This window comes from Poecilia reticulata, chromosome 14 (genome assembly GCF_904066995.2).
Source record: "Poecilia reticulata chromosome 14, P_reticulata-male-v2, whole genome shotgun sequence".
In the NCBI taxonomy this organism is placed as follows: Eukaryota; Metazoa; Chordata; class Actinopteri; order Cyprinodontiformes; family Poeciliidae; genus Poecilia; species Poecilia reticulata.
Window position 1 is genome coordinate 7,205,340 of NC_088843.1, and position 19,461 is coordinate 7,224,800.

At 38.4% G+C, this 19,461-nt stretch overlaps 1 protein-coding gene across 2 annotated transcripts in view; it reads left to right on the forward strand.

The window, feature by feature from the left end:
- Positions 1 to 1,007: 1,007 nt before the first annotated feature.
- The window catches only part of tiam1a (TIAM Rac1 associated GEF 1a), a 61,475-nt gene continuing 43,021 nt past the window's right edge, over positions 1,008 to 19,461 (forward strand). Inside the window, exons 1-2 of one of the 2 annotated variants that reach the window (XM_008427225.3) lie at positions 1,008 to 1,496; positions 18,789 to 18,891. The gene's annotated coding sequence lies outside the window, so the exon portion shown is untranslated. The remainder of the gene's footprint in view (positions 1,497 to 18,788; positions 18,892 to 19,461) is intronic. The other variant, XM_081615448.1, reaches the window with a different exon arrangement.

The following is a 19,461-nucleotide window of genomic DNA, read 5'->3' on the forward strand; positions in this document are numbered from 1 at the left end:
ACATGTCCTTCATTTATTGGTGAGCCCCATTACTGTGTCATAGTTTGTACTTTGTAGATTGCAGGCTTTGTAGGCTGTAGATTTCTTTTTTTTTTTTCCATTTCAGTTTTGCAATGAGATCCTGTACCTCTGCAATAAAAATGGCTTTGGCCAAATGAGCAAGATGTCAGAAAAACCCTCTAAGCAAATCATTTTAACTTTATTTCAGGTTTTTCAGGTTCACTATAATGGGTGATGGGTGTTAACCCAAAAAGACTGCATGCTGGATCAGCAGGTGCTCAAACAAAGCATCAGTTAAAGGATATTTGTATTTGTGTAACCAGGTACTTTAGTAAATATATATATAGTAAATATATATTTGCATTCACAGGATGAGTGCCACAAAGTATGTGGAAAAAGTTTCTAAATTGCTTATCAAATCAATTTTTTTACACAAAAACTTTAGATACTTGTGATCTGTATAAAGTTACTTTGTAGAACCACAGCTTTTTTTTTTTACTTCAACAGAATATTTCTCTTAATTGTCCCTGCATAAAATACCGCAAGCTCATTCAAATTAGGTAAACAGCAATTTTCAAGTTTTGCTAAAGATTCTTAGTGACATTTAGGTCTGTACTTTGACTAGACCAGTAGTACAGATAAACTTGCTCTGATCATGTAGCAGATCCAGAGTATTAATAATAAAGAAACAAACGGAAAGCAAAGAGTAAAAGCAGCTGCATCATACACATAGCGGCACATTAATAAGCATTTTTCAAAATGAAACATCTTTCTAGTTATTCATTTATCATTTTTTAACCCAAACCATCTCTCTGTTTCTAGTAATTTTTTGAAGTTACATAAGTAAAAACAGTTTCCACCCACTTACTATTCACACTGTGCTGATTAGATCATCTGTGTCCTGAAAAGAAGCAATAATCAGACTTACAACATTAGACAGTGTTGCTTGCTGGCAGATGGTTTCCTTGCATGCTATGGCTTGTCCGTTGTATAATTTTTGTCTTTGTTTGTGTGCAGAGCTTGAGGCCAGAGAGGCAGTAATTAAACAGAGGACTGGGACATCTAAAAGCTTAGAGGCACAAACCCAGCACCCATGCTGACAGTCAAATTGCCAAGCCAGGGGAGGTGACCGAGCGAGATAGAGAGAGAGAGAGAGCAAGAACAGCCAGGAAAGGAGGAAGAAGATGACAACTGTGTGAGAGCATGAGTGAGAGAACAGGGGAAACCAGAGAAAAGAGGGCGGGCCTAGACTCAGGCAGAGCACACACACCCTCCTGCTCAGCCCACAGTCTGGTCTAGGCATGCAAGTGGCAGCATGTGGGAGAATGCGCTCCAGTGTGTGTAGAGTGAAACACTACGCCGGAGCCTGGGAGATGTCTGTCTGATGCAGGGATTTCCCTCTTTTCCTCCTGAGCAGGACGCATGCTGGCTACGCTTTAGTAACCACAGGGAATTAAGCGGGACGCTCACAGGAAACACGGGTAGCTTCAGTGAAGGTAAGGAGATACTTTGCTTATTTTGAAGATGTGCTGAGAGCTTTGAGAACTGAAACACATACAAAGACAGTTGTGATGGGGTTTAAGGTAACTTGCTTCAGGCTGCTTCTATAAACATATAGAAATATTTATATATATATTAGATGTTGATATTTGAGGGGAAAAACAAGAAAAGATGGAGCTATTTAAAATAATCCACATGTGGATATGGATATGAGTAGGTAGGGGTCCTGACATGCAATACATTATCACACGTAGGTGAGAGTTTGTTAGTTTTAGTCATCTACATGCTGTTCTGTAAAAATCTGCCCTGCATATGGATTCAGATTACCATCTTGTATGGGGCATTGTGTGTTTTTCTGTGTGTTGACGAAAGGACTTTATCAATCATTAATGCTCTCACTGGAGACCTTGCCTGGTTTCTTATACAAGCCCAGTCAATGATAACAAAATATCTTAACAGCCTCTTTGGACTGGCAGCACCTGGCAATCCCAATACAAAGCTCAAAGGGCAAACCCTGCTGAATTCCTTAACGGTGTCTCTACCTGATTGTTTGCCTCTTTTCGTGGGAGCTACTGATGTGAAATTACATCTGATAAAGAGAAATTTCTCCCAACTCCAGGTCAGAAAGAACTATTTGCCGCTTAAAGCGATTGTGGCCCATTAAGTGGCTCTTAAAGAGTTTGCTTTACTTGATCTAAAATAGAACACATTTTTCAAACTTCGGTTCACAAATTCGCAGGTTTTATCGCAAGTTGATGAAAGGGATAAATTGATGGCAGATTTAGATCTAAGGAATGCTTCAGCCTACTTTGGGTTTGTATGGGAATGAAATTTTAACACTGGGAAGAAAAAAGATCAGAAAAGTGGACTGCTCTGAATGAGACTTATGAACTGTTCAGTCTCTTGATGGGAAAGTTGCAACTCCTGAAAACTTTGCTCTCAACTACAGCAAACAGAGTGTAAATATAGCAAAATTAAGATAAAACACACAGGGATACAGAGTCACAGCTTTGCTGAATGTATTCCTTCACAAGAGAAGAAACTTATTGATGTGTCATATTTTCTTTGCTCTTTTAAGAAAAAGCCAACATTGCTGAACGGTAACACTTTTGGGAATATGACTGAGATTCAAGGAGAAACCTTTCAGCTTTCCTTTCATTTAGAGACCTTGTGATCAGAGCTGGAATGTAAACTATTTACTCCCTGTCGTATTTTGTGTGGTGCCTGGTTTAAAATAGCATTGGCATGCTTATCCAGCAAATATTTAGGATTCAAGCATACCTTCATGTCATTCTAGGCACATATTTACATCACATTTCCTACAACAATCCAGGTAATATATATATATATATATATATATATATATGATAATCCTGAAGAAAGAAGAGCACCCAAAGTCAAGGTTCCTTATATATATATATATATATAGCATTATCATTCCTTCCTGGTATTCACTGCTTCAGTTGCTTCAACAAGAAACTTGAATATTGGCAGGGTGTTTGGAGCAAGTGATCCGTGAAAGGATTTATAGTGGCAGATAAAAACCAGTTGGTGTGTGTGTGTGTGCGTGCATGTGTGTGTGTGTGTGTGTGGGGAGGGGGGGGGGATATTTTTACACCACTGACAAAGACTTTGTGAAAGCCAGAGGCAGCGAAAAGAGGGGGAGGCCTGTCTTATCTCTCCCACCGATACGTATCCAGGTTTTTGTTTGTACGTGTGTGAGCGTTCGTATACTTGGTGTCTGTTGGGGCAAATACCTATGTGTGTGGGTGTGTGCAAGAAGCCAAGTAACCATGTGCTGTGTGTACAGTAAGGTAGTATAGTGTGTGTGTGAGCATGAATGGGACATTGTCAAGTCAGCCTTGTGGGTCTTTGTATGTTGCTGACTGATCTCGTTTTATATCTTCCATCAAACTTTAGTCTTATTCTCGGCTAATATTGTTATAGTTCCCAAAGTAAAAATATACATTTTCTTCGATGAGTTTATGTTAAAAGGTTATAGTCAATATCTTACCTGCTATGTATAAGTCTGCGTTTTCATGTAGTCTAAGTCACATTTGCTAGAACCAAGATGTACTGAGACCTGAGGGGACTTTTATTCTTTTAAAATAACTCCAAACTGTAAAATGTTACATTCTCAATACGACTTTCACGCAGGAAGATCACTGGTGATATATCCTTTGCTATTCTGGTTGCTACATTTCAAGCTGAAAAATCATTTAGATATAATGTCTGCCAGGGCTAGTCCTAGGTTATATTGGTTATGTGTCAATTGGTACCACCAAAGGAATGCTTCTTTCAATCTTTAAGAGCCAGTGGCTTTGAGAAGTTTTCTTTTCAACTCAAAAATTAAAATGAAAATTTACAAAATCTCTGAAAATTTGTTGGCGTCATGGGTCACAATTTGTAATCAAAGAGTACATAGCAGGTTCATAACAAGCAGAAACAGAGACTGAGACAAAGTTTTCAGAAACCCCCCACATTTAATTAGATTATATTAAATAATTAAACAACTGTAGTAATTTGACATTTTTAAAAATCAGAATACTAAATTGGTACCAAATGGGTCAAATTCATAGGCAAAAAATGGTTTGTTTATACCTTATGGAAGTACAAAGGTGACAAATTTGCAGTGTGCTGGGACAAACTATTGATGTCCTTTAGTGATTTTTCACCAAACAAACACAACTTCCTCTACCTCAGACTGGCTCAAATTTGAAACAATTTTTTAAAATCAATTTCACAATTCAGTACAAATCAGAAATAAAGAACAAACCTACAACTAAATACAAAATAGGACATATTTTTTGTTGTGTGTACAGTTACAGTAGTGTTGTAAGTAGCTTTTTTAAGGCACCCTGCATAACGTGTATTTTTAAACTATCAAATGAGGATTGTTTTTATGAGAAACACTGAGTTATCAAAATGTTTAGCTTTTCCAAATTCAGTCCACTCCCTAACCATGATCAAAAACCAAATAAAGTTGGAAGAAGTTCCACTCAATGAAGGGAGTATTTTCTTCCTGAAATAGTGTCGTCTGCACGTTATCATTAAAGTAAACAGAAGTAAACAGACGCACACCGGCACTAACTGAACACAGTTTGCTTCTTCATCCTTTGTAGTGTGTCCTTTGCTACAGATCCCTAAAGTAAAGCTTGTTTATACAGTGATCACCATGAATTAAACAATCTTCATCACAGCTGACAACAACCTAAAATCTTCTCCCTCATTATTCACTTTAATGCCTAAACTACTTATCACACCTCGTGGAAACTGCCTAAGATAACTGCAAGCATAACACATAAGACATGTTTTTATGCAGATGTGGCAGGCCTGATGAAAAGAGGTTGATGCAATTATCACGAAAGCGATGATCTCTTCTTCCTCCGTCTCTTAAGACTTCCTCTGCCCCTTTCATTTTCTTAAAGTTGCCTCACTAATGCCTCATCCCTCTTCCTCAGTGGTGCACAATTTCTGCTGTTGAGCAAATATGGGGCTTATGGAATCCCCAATGCGATAGGGCACTTTAAATGTTTGTGTTTGGCAATGTGCCTGCCGGATGTGTGCCTCTGTGTGAGTGTGTGTGTGTTCCTTTCTTTCACTCCTCTGCTGTTGTCACTGGCAGTCCAGTAGACAAATATTGCTGAAGTCTGTTTTGGGAAGACCATGACAGACCTGACAGCTGAGGGTGGAGGGAAACAGAAAATGTTTCTCTTTTCTGGTTTTATGAAGTGTGTCTGGGGGTGCTGGTTCTGTCATAACACAGTGAAAAAACTGAGGGAATCTGTCTGCACTGTAGACTCTCTGAAGGGCTATAAAAGGTGGAAGACTAAGATTTATTTTTGTGACTGTCATAAGGTTCTTCTCTCATGAGGTTTAAGTAGTTCGCAATCTTACTGTATGTAGGGGTCCTAGGCAATTTCATATTTTTGCTTTTTTTTCATTCAGTTTTTTGTCACATCATGGACATTTGAGTACAAAACATTAACACTAAACCTGCCTGATAATTGTGTTTCACTGTTTCTAGCTTTCCTAATGGCTTACAATTTTTTGTTGTGCGGCATAGAACCATTTTGTCTCTTTTGGAATCTAGGCTATCGACTCTCATTGAAATTCTGTAACTCCTGAAGTTGTCAAATATCCTACATTGAAAGCAGATCCCTTAAATCACAGTTTATGAAGTTTGATGTATTTCGTTTGTTAGCAAAAGAATTCTTAAAGATAGCCTCTGTAGTGGTTTGTTTAAAACTTTCGAACCAGTTTGAGAACCACATGGGAACCCTGTGTCTTATAATGTGTCACAAGGCAAAATTGTTTTACTTAGTAGGAAACCTATGCAGTTCGAGTTTATGTCTGTTTAGGTGTGGGCTTTCATTGGAAAACCGTGCAGGATGAGACTTGCTAAATTAGTCGGTGAGAACATTATATCGCGCTGACGTCCCGGTTTACATTTACTCTGTTTGTAATGTCACTCATCTGGTTGGACAAGAATGCTCTGGGTTGGGAGCTGGAAACTTTGACTTCTCCGCCTGATGAGGAAGAAGAAAGGGGCTTAGGTCGGGCCACAAGTTAGAGGAGCAAGACTGGAGGCCTGTAATTTAGGAAAGGGTCCATTTGAGGGGGATGGGTGTCTCGATACTGACATGAGCTGGCATCTGTCCTCGTTCATTTCCTTCCTTTTGTCTGTTCTTTCGCCTCTGCTGTGATGAATTGGGAGTTTTCTACTTCCTTCCTTCCACTGCTCCCACCCTCAGACTCTCTTTTATGCTCTCTTTTTCTTTTCATCTGCCCGTCTCTGTCACTCCTTCATATTTGCTATCTCCCCCCTTTGGCGTGACAGCTTTACCATCCTTGTCATGTTTGCGTATTATCTCTGATCAGTGTTGCGTTTAAGCCCACACATCAGCACTGGTTGCCAGTTCATGTTTTTGAAATGTTGTATACAGAAGGATAGATATTTACATTTAAAGCAGAAAAGAAGAAACTAGTATTAAAGATGTGCAACACTGTTTTTATTTTTTATTTTTACTGACTGAGCAACCTGCAGTGTTTACTAGAGATAAGGGATGTGCATTGTATCATTTCTCTTTAGCAGAAAAAATATGTATATTCCGAAACATACTCTGTTATGTAGTGGTATAACGACAGTATTCTATTGGATAGTAGGTGAGGTTTACATTTAGAACAGTTTTTGTGTTTTAGTTTTCTGCCAAATATTTTTTACTCATTTTTGATCAACTCAAACTGTTTGCATGAGAGACAAGGGATATTATAAAACCGACAAATAACTGGAGTAAATTCTTTCTAAGTCTGTGACTTGGTTGCCAGACAAGTGCAAAGTTAATGACTCAAACCTTGGCAGCGATCATATTGGATTCTGAAGTCATATGAATCCTCAGCACATCCAGCAATGTATATGTAACATATCATCTGAAGGATGTACCGTTTGATGACATGAACTGGGTGAAAGTTGGATCTGACAGAAAAAGGAAACATGCCTTGAGAAGAAATGTGTGAACAGAAGGGGAAGCTGGTCTGAAGGACCTCAGAGCAAGAAAGTGGAAATATATCTGTGTGTGAGGTGTTGAGAAGGCTTTTAAGAGAGGAGTTAGAGCAGAGGCGTAAAGAGTGTCTTCTGAAGATTGTGTTTATGATTTGTTTGCACTGGGGAGAAATTGCACTCTTTGGAACTCTCTTTGATTTAGTCTGGCTTCAAACCCTTACAATACTGACTTTTGGAGTCTTTTGGATCAACCGCTGTGTAATTAAGACAGGGGAAATAGGCAATTTAGACCTTGTCTGTCCTTTTCTCCTTTACTCTTACAGAAAGTATGCAGACTTGGCTGAAAATCTAGTGCTCATCACATCGTGTCACTTCACACTCCTTCTTATTGACCTGGAAGTAATGCAGAGAGAAAAGGCTGCATGTGTATAAGTAACTGTGTGCAAAAAATGCATGTGAATAGGCATGTGTGGCTGAAGGCTTACGGGCAAAACCACATGCATTCTTTTGTTCTCTGGATTTTGTCTCTTTGGAGGTAAAAGAACCCCCATGTTGAGTGCTGTTTTATGATTTCTATTAGACTGTGTGGCTTTGTTATTGTCCTGCAGTGCAGAAGCGATCAATGTGAATGTGTTTACGTGTACACGTCTGCGGTCATGCAATCTTTGTCGTCCCAGCCTCCTCTTACATGTCAAAGAGTCGTGTGGATCTCACATGCAGGTCACTAATGTACTGAGAGGGTAGGCTCTATTCACTGCAACAACTTGGGGTCCAAATAATAACCCCCAGCTTGAGTCCACTCGAGAGATCAACTCCCAGGAAATGGACCCATTGACCTAGATCCAACCACTTCTACTAAAGAGACTCAACATAAATGGCATATATTGACATCCTTGTCTGGAGTCTCCATAGGCAGCAATGTGAGGACCCTTTTATGTTCACCCAGTGATGGTTTCAATGGGTGTGTATGTCCCTTACGAAACCATCTGATTTCTTAAAATGTATTTCATGTAATATGGTTTGAAATGCACACAGAGTGTACAGTCATGTTCTTCTTTTTGCTTGTTTTATTTCAATAAAGATGTTCCACTTTTGATTAAAAGAAAAAAAAGATGAGTTAGGAAGATTATTTTTTTTATAAAAATCTGGGTATATAACCAAATGGGAAAATCATGATTTTCTTAACTGCTTTGCAATAAAGTGCCACTTATAACTGTCTAAACAGCTAGTTAATAATAAGCTTTCCACATCTTATCTACCAGTATGAGGCATTTGTAGTACTTTACATAAAGCTGAAGTATGTATCTTTTATAAACAATGCTTTCTTTCATATTTGTTAAAACTGTGACTATATTGTTGCAGTATGACACTTTGAGATTTTTTTACGGATCATCTGCCTCATCTTACCGTAAACTGCACCAAACAGTGGGAGTTATAACAAATATGTAAAAAAAAACACATTGTTTATAAAAGTTACATAATGCATCTTTAAAGTTGAGGATCTTGCTGAATAATAATTTTGCGACAGTGTTTGATTCCGCAATATCTGCTATATTGCTGCTTTGTATTTATAAAGTTTTAACAGCTTAACTAATAACAGGGTTCTTAACCATTTATGAGTCCTTCTTTGATGCTCAAAAAGCAAATAAAAAGCATTTTGTGCAAGAGCAATACAGCAAATAAATGTTGTCGGACAGAGTGAGTAGTTTACTGACTGATGATAAGTTGAAATACTCTAAAACTTCAGCCAGGATTTCAACATGTTGTTCAATTCTGTAGTGAAGCTCTGGACGTGCACTGTGTGACATAATCACTGAGGTGGATTAATGTTTTTAAAACCTTTGAAGAACACCCGTTTCGCAGTCTGGGTGTAGGTCATTCTCTGAATTGGTCACACCTTCATGCGGACATTTTTTGTTTTTCTGTACGATGTAAAAATGAAATGAGAAAAAAAGGGTGGGTCTCTTCTGTGAAACAATCATGTGAAAAGTGATGCAAATTGTCCCTGAGTGAAATCTGTTTTATTTCACACTTGAAACATTGAGGCATCTGTTTCTTCTCTCTGTAGCTGTGATGTTTTTTCTTGTTAGAAAGCCCAGAACATCTTGTATTGTCTAGTCATGTATTTGTGAGCGTAAAGCACAGAGAAACAGCTGATGCTTATTTGTCACGTTCTTTCTCCCCTCGCTCCCTGGGGGGTATAGTCTTGTCTCTCTTTATAGGGGGGCCACTCTGTTTGCACTTGCTGTTGTTGACTCAGCTGCATGGATGCAACTTCCCCCTTCCTTATCCCGCTCTTCCCCTCCCTCACTTCCCCTCCAGACCTGCTCTGTGCCCATTTCTCTGCTGTTAACATGTTTCACAACCTCACCAGCACCTTTTGTCAGGTTTAGTCACTAATGACTTAGTTTATCTCTGTAACTTTTAATCTTTCATTTTCTCTTCCTTCCACAAAGCCTCTCACTTGCCCCTTGATGATTAAGGATTTTCATGCCTCAGTGGTAAGCTTAATTAAGAAAGTGCTGGTTTATGTATTATTTACTTCCCATTGCTTGACTTTGAGAGTGCATTCAAAATAATACTCTAATCATGTATCGCAGTATTGCAGTGTTCATTATAATAATTCATCAAACTACCTTTGGTCCACTGTGATTGCAAAAGCCAGACAAAGGTGATATTCCTTTAATAGGACATTTTCAGAACCATGATTTATACAAATATTTTTGCTAATTTTGTCAGAGTTTTGTTTTGAGTTGCTATTAATAGGTTATTTGAATTTGGATTAATGGAGAAAACATGATTTACATAAAAAGAGGTGTGAATTATTTCAGTGCATGCTGCAGCTCTAATTGTCTTTCCACAAAAATAAGATAAATCACAATTATTTCAGTAGAAAGGTGTAGCATTTCATAAGAGTGACTGTACCAGTAGTGGTGCAGTAGCTGTTTCACTCATGGAACTGCTTCCAATAACGTCATAAACAAGTCCAGACATGATTCTTGAATTATAGGTTCCCTATCCCTGTCATGACTCTTTCTCACAATTCTCAAAAATGGGATTTCTTTTTTTGAAAGGTCTTATTGGCTCTAGTGGCCTTTATTTGATAGTTAACCGACAGGAAAGTGGGCAATGAGAGATGGGGAAGACGTGCAGCAAAGGTCGCCAGGCCGGGAATCAAACCTGCGACGGCCGTGTCAAGGACCAAGGCCTCCATATGTGGGTTGCGCTTAACCCCTGCGCCACCCTGGGATTTCTTTGTTATTTAATTTTTATTTACACAGCACCTCTTGGTCTCCTTCAAGGACATATTTATACTGCAATTGCATGGAGAAATGTTGAGTGTTATACTTTTTGCTCTCATAATTTGTTGCTTCTTTTTGTTCCTTTGTCAATTTAGCATAACTTAAACAACAGCCTCTGTGTGTATAATCCCTTAAAAATGTAGATATTTAACCCAACTATGAAATTTTCAGAAGGTTGTACCACTTAAGGTTCAGATAAAACAGAGCTGTAGGTCTACTTCACTAGCCTTCCTCTGTTCTGCTAAAAGTCAACGTGGTTCTCCTGCCCTTGTGCCAGGTATTAACAGCAAGCATATCTTCACAGTTTTGTTTCACATATCTGCTTTGTTTAAAGTCATTGTAAACACTTAATCGATGCTGACCATAGCTAAAAACAAGTTATCTTCTTTCATAGCAGCTTCCATGTTGACTATATTGACTCAGTAGAGTTAATGTATGACATGCTCACTGATTGGACAGTGATCCGATGAGTTTTTTGCTGGTTTTTGAACAAGCATTTGCTGATTAGAGCTGACAATGTGCATTTATTTTTGTTTATGAATTCGCTTTACAAGGGTGACAACTATTTGTATATCATACATGTGTAAAATGTACAAAATCGAGAACAGTCCTGCTTCAGGTTTGTCTTAGAAGTTTCTTCAGAGTAATCATCTGTATAATGTTTTTACTCTCCAGCCATATAAAGGTCACTATATGAACCTACAACAATTTCACTACTATATTTTTGTGACTCTTCTGTTGTCAGTGGTTAACAAGATCGATATTTTTGTCATCACATACCGCTCCTTAGGGTAAACGTACCACCACAGGCATTACAAACCTGAGCTGCTCTCCCCTGATAGTCTTACAGCCGCTCTGTCTCTGACAACAAATCAAGCCTGTTCATATCTGCCCTACTTTGAACTGACACAGCATCTATCTCTATCAGCCCCTCAGGACCTATCAGCCCCACTCCACATCTTTACCTCTCATGTTTCCTTCCACCTCAACACTCATCAGTCATCCATCTACCTGTGGCCCGTCACTCGACTCCACCGTCAGCCCACTGAATTAGCAGCCTCTCGTTCCCCTTTTAGCACCGTCCGCTGTTGATTTGACTCTCTTGTCTCTGTCATCCCATCCCCCAGTTCCAGCCTCCCACCTCTGTCTACCTTTGGCTCAAACACGCTCATCCCTCGTACTCACCCACTCAGCTGCCCTGTTATTTCACTCCCCCCCATCAGTTCACACAGGCCCGGCCTGAAGTATTACCTGCCATTTTAGCAGCATCTATTCCCATCTGTGTGTGTCAGCATTGGACTTCAAGGTGAAGTAAAATTGATTTATCTTTTGCCTAAATCACATGGATATGCCAAAACAACATAACTGCCTTGTTATTATGAAGTTAGCTACTTTTTCTTTTTACCACCATAGCACTTTTGAACGGTTAGTGGTTGGATCATTAACTTGGGGTGCTGGATATTAAAATTAGCCTTCGGGTTCCCTTGAGGCCTGTTAAGTAGGATTATGTTACTATTGCAATGTCTCCAAACCTAAAAATGAACTGCAGAAACAATTTAATCATACTTAAAAAAGACTTTTGGTCTCAATGCATAAAAAGTGTGACTTCTCTATGTAGTAAATCATAAATTTCACATAAGCTTTCAAAAGTTAAGTAAAAAAACGACTTTAAAGTATCTATAAATAAATAAATACAAATAATAGAAATAATTACAAGGGATACACAATATATCTCCCACTACTATGTTTGCAATGGAAAATCACAACATGCATATTCAGTTGATTGATTTTGATGCCTTATGAGGTGATTGTAACGTCTGTGCAATCAGTGCTTCATCAGGAATTATTCGTTGATTGAAGCAGGAGATTTATTAATATTTAACAACAACAAATGTTATTTTAGCATCTACAATTCAGCCTGCTGATGGATTTCCGGTGGTGTAGTACAATAATGCAGATCTACAAAGATTTAGTTGAGACTGACATTCCCTGATCTTGACCTTGACCTTGTCGTGTGTAAGATCCTGGTGTTAAAATATGCATCTTCAGCATCTTCAGGGGTTTTCGGATCTCGGAATGCTCACAGGGACGTCTCGTGCTCTGCTGCAGCTGTGACTGAGTTAAACATTAAAAGCTACATACATTCATTGACTCTCTCTGGCGTTTCACTCAATAAAAGGCTTGTGGAAGGAGCCGTCTTCTTTAAAATATGGTAATCCCAGACTGCAGCAAGCTGCAGAGAAAACGCAGCTAGATTCTGAGGTAAGAAGCGTACGACGTAAGCTGCTGGAGAGGCGAACGAGAGGCTTTAATGAGGTTACTGACACTTGAGGAGCCAACTGGAATAAAATGACTGGCAGTTTAATTCAAATGCATCTCTTCTTCACTTACTTTGTCCCGAGTTGGCACACTGACCCAAAATCTAAAATGATTTTTGTACTTTTTGGGTTGCAGATTATGTGCAGCATTAACAGCCATCTAATTCTGTGTTAAATCTTCAATTTTCACTTTTTTTTTTTGGCAATACTTGTGTTTTGTTCAACAAACTCTTCATCACCATGTCTCTGTTTGGCGATGGTAAAGAAAAGGTCCCAGAAAAATATGATAAATCTTCTCATCTCAATCCACTTAACTTTCTTGTTTTGGTTCAGAGAGAACGTGCTCTTTAGGGAAGTAAATAATCCTTTATCTTTCACCAGTTTAAACAAATGGTTGGATTTAAGAAGCTGCTCAAACTTGTGCTGGAAGGCACATTGTATGTGTCTCTCCGTCTGTGTGTGTGTTGAAGCTAAGAGTGGGGGGTAGTGGCGCGTGCCTTGTCAGATCCCAAAAGGATGAATAAGAAGCTAATCTCTGTCTTCCAGGGAATTCTGTGTCTCAGACAGTTTTCTCTCAGAGGATCTGTGGGAGTGCAGTGGAGCGTTGTCTCCCATGTCTACAATGGGATGTTTTCAGAGCCCTGCCTGTGCACAAGATAAATGCATTTCCTCCACAAACATGAACAATGCACCCACACACTGTACATAGGTATACACATAAAGGCAGGTGCTCATGGTTAGGTCTCTGATTCTTTTTATTTATTCTTTATTTATTTGGAGTACCAGCGCCTCTATATTTACACACCTTTCACAGTGTGCTCATTATATTCAAAAGAAAATGTGCATTATTCCAGGCTTGTGAGTGTGTACAGGTGACTTCAGGAAAATAAAGAAATAATATTCTTTGATAAATAGAACTTTTTGTCACATATCTGATTCCGCACTATGCTAACTTAACCTAGTTTTCTCCATCTAGAAAGGTTATGTAGAAAGAAGACTACAGACAGTGTGAGGGATTTAAAATGTTAGGGCAAAAGTATCAAGAAAATGATTAAAAAAAAAAAGTTCCTTAATTAATTACATAGATTTTAACATGTTAAAAATGTTAATGCAATAAATTACTCTTTTTTTAAACATACAAAATTTCTAGCTGGTACTTTTGTGTTTGCATATTTCTGGTATGCCCGTAAATCTGACACATAAGTGACATCCGCAAACCCACTAGGTGTTAATTTTTTCTTCTAAAAGCTGCCTGATAGGACACTGGGAATGATGAGTGCAAGTTGTGCAAAAAGGAGTCATCACAGAAGCTATTCAAACCTAAAATATGTCAATGCAAAGCATGTTACAGCAAGCAGAGACATACCCAGCGCTAATGTCAGGGGCCACTGTTCATATTTCTAAAGAAGAACTTTTTCAAAGAAGTCAGATGAATGATCTGGGATTCCTGAAACACTTGAAAGCTGAATGAGTATTATAGCACGTTGCACTATTCTGATGTTTGAATAACCTGAATAACAGATTAAAAACAACACATATCTTTGAGCTCATATGTCTTTTTGTCTTATAATTAGCAGCAAAAAGGATTTTTCAATTGAGAACATCGCTTCTTTTGACGATGTGTAGTTTTTGATTAAAATGCAACTAATTGTGGACCTCAGAACATAAGTTCAACATTTGAGTGGTTTCCAAGCAAATGTTCTCATTGCATGGAATATTATTTTTTCTTCTTTGCATTTCATAAAATAACACTGGGAGTCAAACATACTAATGTTGAATAGTTAATTAGTCAGGCAGGTAGCCAGACAACAGTTGGCTGGTTAGCTTGCCAAATGTAATTTGAATACTCTACCTCAGTAAAAATGGGAATTTATGATTATTTAAATATTTGCTGCTACCAAAAAATATTTCCAAACAGCCAGATTTATCTTTCTATTAATTTTGGTTAAACATTAGTCATATTTTAACAAGTCAGAGCAGTAGGAAGGAACATTGGAGTGATTTGGATGCCTTGGTTTTAAACCTTTGTAATGTCTTGAAAGTGCAAGCAAGACAGTAAATAGTTGAGAATTAATAGCTAGAAGCCAAAAAACAAAAACAACAACAAAAACACTAATTTAGATAGCTTGTCTTTACTATGATAGCTAAAAATTTCCTCACAATGTGAAGAGCCACAGTGAACATAATTGTTTTAGTTGTTGTGTCTTTGGTTAAGACTATAAAAAAATTACTTGGCTAATTGTTATGAAAAGTGGCTGAATTTTACCACCGACTCAGGTTAGATTTGCCATAATTTTATGCCAAAGCCAAAGAATTTTTTTTATATTAACACAATATTTTGTTAACAAGTACACACAAGATTTTGTGGCTGTGTTGTGTAATAATAGAAAAAACAACAAGTGTTTGATTACATTAGATGCGTCATGGTGCAGTCTGTGCCATGACAGCCTCATAATAAACGCAACAACACAAGTTTTGTTTATCCTCATTGATGCACAGTTGTACAGTAGAGCATCCGAGCATACGCTGTCTGAGTCTGCAGAGCTGAGATGTGTGTCATGTCAGGGTGGAGCTGGGAGAGACAGGTGGAGAGATGAAAAGAGCGTCGGGGGGGAAGTTTAGGGTGTGCCTGCTCTGTGACTGTTCTGACAAGCTTTTGGCATTTTTCCAAAGAGTGAGTGTATGCGTGTGAGGTGAAGAACCTGCTCACATTTCTCCCTGGATTGTGCAGGTGCGTGCGTGCGTACTGCATTGCATCGCATCGTTGTGCGCGTAACAGTCTGCTTGCCCGGGTGTCTGTGCTCAGGTGTGTGATAGATGTGAAAGCGTATAGGTGTTGATGATTCTTTAATGAAACCATCATGTTGTGGCAATAAGAGCCTGACGGCTCCGGCACAGCGGTGCTTTCTGACACCTCCTGCCTGCTCTGTGCGATGCTCTGCTTCTTCTTTATTATTCTGTCTCTTTTTAACACCTGGCTACTGGTGATAAAATCTGCGAGGAAAAGTCACATGTAAACTTTAAAATGAAACAAAACATGTAGTTGTGTGTGTTTTTTTTTTAAAGTGTTCTCCCAACTTTTCTTTGTCTTCTCTCGATGTGTCAGTTTGCATACTCGTCCCTAAGTGAGCACGTCTGCATGATAATGATGCTGTGGCTGCTGTTGCGCAAGCTATTGTGCTGATGCATTCCCTCCACGTGTTAATATACTGCGAGAAATGAGAGGCTGAGAGAAAGAGAGCGAATAATTATCTTTCCCCTTTTGTCTCGGCTCCTTCAATTAAGCCTGAGGATAGGCAGACAGAGCACATGTCTACTTATCCACTTAAACCACAAAAACAATAGGACCCCCCCAGTTTTTCTCCTGTTATCTCTCCATTTTGTCTTGCACCACTTTCTCTTCTCACCTCGTCATAGCAAAATTCTACTTTCAGTGCTGAATCCCAGTATTCCCCCCCTCCCCTCTCTCATCGTCCTCCCTAGTGCGATTCGCCTAGAGCCTTGTTTCACCTACCCTTGTTACCCCCCCTCTCCACTTCCCATACCTTGCTTTGGGGCATAAGGAGAGGAACGACGGAGAGACAAAACATTTTAGTTTGCACATAGCCAGAGAAAAGAAAACACTTTGATTTCCCCTGTGTGGGGCTCCACTTGATTTATTTTTGCGTTTCTTTGGCCTGTGTATGTTTTTTTTTTTTTTCAACCTTCCCTTTGCTAGACTGAAAACCAGATTTATTGCAACAATGATAAAAAACAATTTTACCATCACTAGCTCTGGAACTTAAATACACCCTTGCTAACAATTTTATTTGTTCAAAGCTGTAGCTGTTCAGCCGCTAAGCACGATCTGTCTTTGCATAAATCATTATCATTATTTAATTCGGTTATTTTCAGAGGGTGGGTGGACGGCATGTGGGCTGACTTCATCAGAGCAGATGAAACAGAAGAGATGAGAAACAAAGGGCAAAGTGAGAGGAAGAGGAGGAGAAATCTCAGGGTCCAAGTTAAGCTTATATAAGTACTTCTCCAGGGCGGGGTGAAATGTGCTACAGTGGTTAAGCTGAATCAGATAAATACACATCCAGTGCATTGCAAGCTCATCATCATACACTATTTTGTCACTTTACAACCTCAATGTGTTTCCCTGAAATCCCATGAGATCAACACAGACTCATCTAAGTGGAAAGAAAAGAAATTAATAATAGGTTTTGAATTTTATTTGACTAAAAAAATCATCTGAAAAGTGAGTCAACTCTTCGTAGAGCCTGATTGTAACTGCAAGTGTTTCAAGGATATGTCTCTACCAGTTTTGTGCATGCATTGGCTGGCGTGTGAGCAATAATCCGAAGTCTAGCCGCATACTCTCAGTTTGATTCAAACTCCCACAAGTCCATACTAACAGATATTATTTAGTCTAATCAGTCTGAGTTTCATCTCTTCTCTTGTATGTTGCTGTTCTACCCGAAGCTGAACCTCAAGTATTTTCCAGTTTTAAAACAGGTTTTCTCAGAAACTGCACTGAATTTAACTCCATCTAAGTTTCTATCGACTCTCACCAGCTTCCATGTCCCTGCTGGAGAAAAGTATTCCCAAACATCCTTTCTGATAAGGGTGGAGTATTCAGAATAATGTGGATTATCTCATTTTCTCAAAAATCTAACAAGGAAGATTTAATGTACATCTGTCTCAAATAAATAAACAGTGTTTGATTATAAATGATAATCCCCACTTATGACATTAATAACTGGAGTCAATTATTTGGAAAGGGCAATATATATTCATATCAGCACCGTAGACCTAAATAGATAAAAACCAATTGTTGTTTTTTACTTAAAAAAAAGAAGATGAAATATCTGCCTGAAGCACCATGTGAAGCTGTCATACAGACCATCAGCTGAGGGCTGAGGGCATACCTTCTGCCTTCAAACAGATAGATTTTTAATATCTCATACAGAATATGTTTTTCCTCTATTATCATATCTATCTTATTTCCCTTGAGAATCATAGTCAGATCAAATAATTGTCTTGGCACCCTGGAGAACAGCATAGTCCACAGCAGGTCCTGAACATCTACACTGTCCAAAAAGTGATGCCATTATGAAGATTTGCCAATTTTCTTTAGAAGAGCAAAATATTTAATCTGCCAGCTGGATATATGTCCACATCAACCCTCAAACAACCGCGCTTGCACTTTCGTGATCTCCAATCATTAATGCATAGAGCAGTGTGGAAATTAGAACCCAGCAGCTGAGGGCTGGTACCAGAGAAAATTAGGCTGTTTTGGCAAGACCAGGATTGTTCAGTAAACAGTGTGTATGGGTGAACACATTTCTTTGTCAGCTGGGAGACAAAGGGGTATTTTCCCAAAATGTTTCATGTCTGTGCATGCCTGCTTGGTTTGGGGTCGCAAGAGTGTGAGGGCAGATCTCAAAGAAATTCTAGGTGTGTAAATGAACACGGCAGCTTGGAAGTTTTTTTCTCATGTTCAGCTTTGGTCTTTGTTGGTTGTTTTCTAATAATCTGTGTTATCGAGACAATGAGTTAGATTTCGTAATTTGATTTGAAGAAGTATCCCTTTTATATATTACTTTTACATATTTTGTTCTTTCTAATGACATCTTTTAGATCGTTAAACACATTAATCTCAAACAAAAACATAAGAAAATATAAACTGCATTTCTCAAATGAGGATTTGGTTTAACTAAAATTATATATGTATTGCTATATGTCTGGACTTGCCTAGATCAATCCAGATACTTTATTTAGATTTTTTTTCTAAATTTAGAGGTGGACTTGCTGGTGTGCTTTCAATCACTGCCCACTTAATGACCCTTTTGCGGTTGAATTCAAAGTCATGAATTGATGTCCACATACATGAAATCCTCCAGGTCTTGAATTATAACAGGTCTTGTGTTTGAACTTCTAGTGTTATGCTGTTATTTTTAGTTCTGTGCTAGTTTTTAAGCAGATGTAAAAGGATGCACAGCATGCAAAAAGTTTCTAATTTTCTGTCATCAGTCCATGGAAACTTTTCCTAAGGGGTGAACAACTTTTTCACAAGAGGGTTTCTTGAAGATTCTTCATTTCTTAGTATTGGAAGTCCTTTTTGCTTACCATCTTTTGTCTGAAGCTGAAATGCCCTCTATCTGTTCTTGTTTCTTTTAGGGCAAAGTGTTTCCAGCATTTGAGCCTGTTTAGACTATGTTATTGGTGGAAGATCAAATCCCAGTAATGATGGGAAGATGGTGATCCGGTTCCTGAAACACAGGTGAATACAAGTATCTTTTGTTGCTTTGTAGATCTCACATTTTTATGAAGAAACCTGCACAGAAGATTTTCCAGCTCAAAAACAGAAAAAAAAAATTGTTTAAAAATTTTTGGTGTCCCTCTTTCTCTCTCTTCACAGCTAAGAGACTAATGGCGTGGGTTTGACAATGTGTGATTCACAGAGAACAAACTGATCTGACAGCAGCTGAGACAGCAACTACTTGAGCCTCAATAGCATTAAATAGCATTAAGCCTTAAGCCTATAGAAACACAAAGATTCTCCTACAATCAACAAAATATGCCCTAAAACATGCTTTGTTCACTTGTTTTAAAATTTGGGAATTTTTAGAGTTAGTCTTTTTTTTTCTATTACATAAATTAAAATAAAAATAAAATCAAGATTTTTCCATACAAAAACAGGATAAATAAATTGTTGCCACAAAACATGTGAAAGCAGCACATTTTCGGTTGACGTTCTCTTTAGATCTCTGTCAGTGTTGGACTCTTCTGTGCCGCAGTAACCAAATCAACTGACAGTATCTGACAACATATGGCTTAAAAAGCTGTCGGG